This window comes from Mesoplodon bidens (assembly GCF_964165515.1).
Source record: "Mesoplodon bidens genome assembly, chromosome: 18".
NCBI classification, from domain to species: Eukaryota; Metazoa; Chordata; class Mammalia; order Artiodactyla; family Ziphiidae; genus Mesoplodon; species Mesoplodon bidens.
In genome coordinates, this window is record NC_138175.1 from 40,225,392 (window position 1) to 40,229,994 (window position 4,603).

Consider the following 4,603-nt stretch of genomic DNA (forward strand, 5'->3'; position numbering starts at 1 on the left):
CAGACTCGCCGTCCTGCACTCCTGAGTGGGCCCGCGTGGCTGCCCAGTCCCTGGGTGAGGACTACGTCGCCAGACAGTCACAGACAGACTCAGAGAAGCATGACCAAGTCCATGTGGAAAATAAATAAATCATATTTTTGGGGAAGTTACACAAATGTAGACCACCTAAGATAATGCATCTAGTTTCCAAATAAGATGGAGTTTGCACCATGCAGTATGCATGGGATCAATGATTTCTCTATTTTAATGTATTTTTCCTTTCTAAACTTTTCCTCCAAGTCTTCATTTTGCACGAACTGTCGAGCAGTTACCTTTAGGATACTATGTAAAAATGTTGGGTCAAAGCCTTTCTGACAAAGCAAAATATTTTTAGTAGATTATTGTGTTTAGGAAATTTTTAATTTACTTTTTCCTTTGGGGGCTCTTCTCTTTTTTTATTAAAGTAAATTATTTCTTTTGAGACATTTTGATTAAAAAAAAGATACATCTTATCATAATTAAAATTCACTGTCAATAATATTTATTTTTAAATAAAGATTGGAAGCAAGGTCAGACCCTTGTTTATAAACTGTATTGTATAATGCTGAATAACAGTTGAATAAAAAACAACTTTGAAATAACCTTTCTACAGACATGTGTGAATGTTAAGCCTTGGTGCCCAAAGCAGCCCGAATGCTGAATGCCGTGACCTCATGGTCTTTGATGCCAGCTGCACGCTCGGCTGGCTGTGGCCCAGCCTGGAGGGCAGCTCAGGGCACCCGGCCAAGGCCACACTGAGTAGACCGGAGTGCTTGCCCAGCCTCTGCTAGGCACAGGGAACCTCATGGAACCAGGAGTGAAAGGCACCCCCAGCCTGGGTCCTGAAGGAAAGGAGCTCCTGGGAAGAGGTGTGACATAGATCAAGAACCACTCTTTTCCCTTTTGGCTTAACTCTTTGTGCAAATGCATTTGCCCAGTTAGAGATTACGCACCAGGTGTGATTACTGTTGTTGGACTCACTGCTAGTTTGAGGAGAGAATCTGGGGAGAAGGTGGGGCATTCCACACTCTTTCTTCACGCATCCAGAGATTGCTTTGAGCCTCTGAAATGTGTGTGTTTGGGGCAGGTTACACATGTCTTAAAGAAATAGACAAGCCCTGGGGGCTGTTATTCCTCATTCCATGACAAGATCACATTAAATTGCCAGATCCCATGGATTCGTTTAAAACCTAGCCGGTTTTTAAACAAATGTGCTTGTCACTGATGTTGCTCAGCAAACATTTCTATCTCTTCACTGGCTGGCACGTGATTAGGACTGTGCTTCTTGGTATCCTGCGTGGGATACCAAGAAGGTGGGGCCGTGTCACCAGCTCTGGCCAGCGAGTTGTGAACAGAAGGGGCATGCATGATTTCCAATCCCAGACATCGGTTTGCTAATGCAAGAAGCATTCTTTTACCCTGATAGGGTGACGGGCAACTTTCAAGACAGTAAATGCTCTGCCAGCCAAGGTCCCAAGTTTCTGTGATGGGCAGAGCCTCCTCTGCTGGCCAGCACTGGAAATGCAGCACGATGCGGTATCAACCTTGGCTGTTTCAAGCCACTGAGCTTTGGAGTTGTTTGTTATTGCAGCATAAGCCTATCCCTACTGATTTGGCAAGGTACTGCCATATTTATGTGAGAGGAGAGAGAAAATAAAAGTGAGTTTGGACATGTGCAGAGAGCCCCAGTGTGGAGCTGACATACTGGGATACCTGTGAGAAGACAACCTTGGGCCTGCTGTTTCTGGTGGCTACATTAAGCTGTTTCACATTTCATTTATATTGATCAGCACCAGTTGAGTTGTAAATTTAATCATTTTGTCTGGCGGGTAGTGATTCTGTCCAGAAGGATCATCTCTGTTTATAGTTAACTCAATACTGCAGCAGGCTGTCATGTTAAATACAGGCCCTCTGTGCTTACAAAGAAAAAGGAACTTCCTGGAGGCCAGGTTGAATGGAAGCAATGTGTCAGTGATGGGCTGATGTTGTGCCAGATCACGCTAGGAGCCAGGAGCCAGGGAGCCATTTTCCATCACCAAAACCAGATCCCTCTGCTTACGTGCAATCAGCCAGGTTCCTGCCTGGAAGCAACTGGTCCTGGTGTGATGCGTGTGGGAAAGAGGAGGCAGGTGTGCTTTGGGGAACTGCTCCCACGGGCTGCCCCTTTTCAGCACAGAGAGGCAGTGTCTCGCACCCAGAGGAACAAGCCCTTAAGTCTCTCCTTGGCGATCAAGCACTTCTGGGAAGGAAGTCATGACGGGGCTTGGCAAGTTCCCTAAAGTGGGAGCTTAACTGCCCCCCGCCATAGATGAAAATGGAAGTCAGACTGAGGAGGAATGAGTGTCCATAGGAGGCAACAGCAAATCCCTCTGACCCTGGGACACCCATGGCCCAGCATCCCTGCTAGTTTAGTGCCCTGGACTCAAAGGAGGGAGAAGTGAAGTGTGCCCCTGCAGATCCACAAAGCAGACAGATGGAGATCTGGGCACATGCTCGCTGGGGTCCTTTATGCCGCCCTCCAAGATAAGGACAAAGACCGGATAGCGTGCATTGAATTTTATGGGATGCATACAAACCAGGAGAGCCAAGCACCACTGAAAAGGGAAAAGGTGGGATTGGACTCACCACCCAAACCACCTTTTCCTTTGGATTTTGGGTCCAGCCCAGGACAGATAGGGGTCCAAGGACAAGGCAATTTATTTCAGTTTGGGAAGGACACACTGTGGGCGATTCAGGACCTATGGTCCCAGCCTGTGAGGACTACCCACGCTGCTTGAAGGGACTGTCAGCATTGCAGCCAACACCAAAATGAGGGCGTGGAGGCAGGAGGGAAGAGGAGGGAGGTGATGGCAGGGCAAACTCCACCCCAGCCGGAGGCGGAGCGAGAGCGGGGAGGAGGGCAGTAGGGGAGGTGAGGGGGGAGCCAGGCAAGTTGGGGAGCAGTCCCCGCATCTACAGCTGTAACAGTACTTCCTGTTGCTGGCCCACATGGGCCCTTCAGACAGCAGGCAGCATTTCAGGGCACAGCCTTGGGGGAGGGGCAGGAACTCTGTCTGACAGGAGATGATGTGACCAGAGCCAGTGGCATTCTGAGTTTTGATCCTATCGCCACCCCACAATCTTAGTTACAGCTCTGAGTCAGAGCAAAGAGCTCTGTCTGACTGATTCAAGACTGGCCTTGGTTGGAGTATAACAAATCAAGCCATTTGTGAGCTGAGCTTGTAGCTAAGGTGCTTCTTACACAGGCAGGCAGGGGTACCCGTTCTTACTTATCTTTGCACTGCTTCGCCATACAGGCCCGCCTCCACATCAGACAACATTGGCATCCATTTTGCCAGGGTTCAGAGAATGCAACCCCTTCTTTCTCTGGATAACAAGAGGCAAGAAGCTCAGTGCATCTGCTCCCTGTGTCCATGCACGTGACTGCTTAGCAGTCTGCTGCTCTAAACACTTTCCTTCCAGAGGGAGGAAGGAAAGGATGCAGCAGGGGAGTGACCCACCCTGTGCACCAATTCAGCCAACCTGGCTGCACAGTGATGCTGCTGCCCTGCAGAGCTCCCTGCCTTCCTCAGCCCAGAAGAAACTTTATCTCGTCCCTGGGACTCCAGGGGCCCTAGAATGCATGGAAAACCCATGTACCTTAGGAGGGACCCATCCTATTTTGTGGCTGCAAACACAGCACGAGGTAAAGTCTAGAAACAACACTGGCAGTGACCCCTTTCAAGTGAGAAAGAGCCATGGAGCACTAAAACTACATTTCAAGTCAGAAAATATGACTTCACACCAAGTCTAATCTGCCAGCAGCTAGCAAAAAAACCAACAAAAATCAGATTTGTTCCCTGGATCTAATTTTTTTTAAGGGGGAAGTGATAAGTGATAGCTCTTATCACTAAGTAATACTCTTGGAAAATATAGATGATATATCTTTTAGAGTTTGAAGTCAGGGAGGATTTCTTAAATAAGACATCAAAAGTGGTCACTATAAGAGATAAGATGGATAAATTTGACTGCATTATAATTAAGAACATTTCTCAAAAGCCACCGTAAAGAAAGTGGAAAGGATTTATGAAATACAACCAACAGAGGATTAGTATCAAGCATGTATAAAGAACTCCTAGAAATCAATAAAAAAGAACAAATAATACAATGGGAAATTAGACAGGAGACATGAACCACCATATCATGGAAGAGAAAATACAGCCAGAAAATATATAAAAAGGTGTTCAGCCTCAAAGTGATAAGAGAAATGTGAATCAAAGCCACAATGATTATGCCCACTCAATTATCAACAATTTAAAAAGTTTGACAGTACCAAGTGTTAGAGAGGATGTGGATCACAAGATCTCTTACTCATTGATTGTAGCAGGGTAAATTGGTCTAACGTCACTGGAAAACACTTTGGCACTAATTCTTAAAACTGAACATCCACATACCTTGTGGCCCAGGAGTTCCACTCCTAAGTGGCAAAAACTCTCGCTCAGGTCTATAGGCTCAGGGAAGATGTAAACAAAAGTACACGGCAGACTCATTCACATAACCTGGAAACAGACGAGTCCCCACAGGCAGGAGAATGGCTGAATCTGCT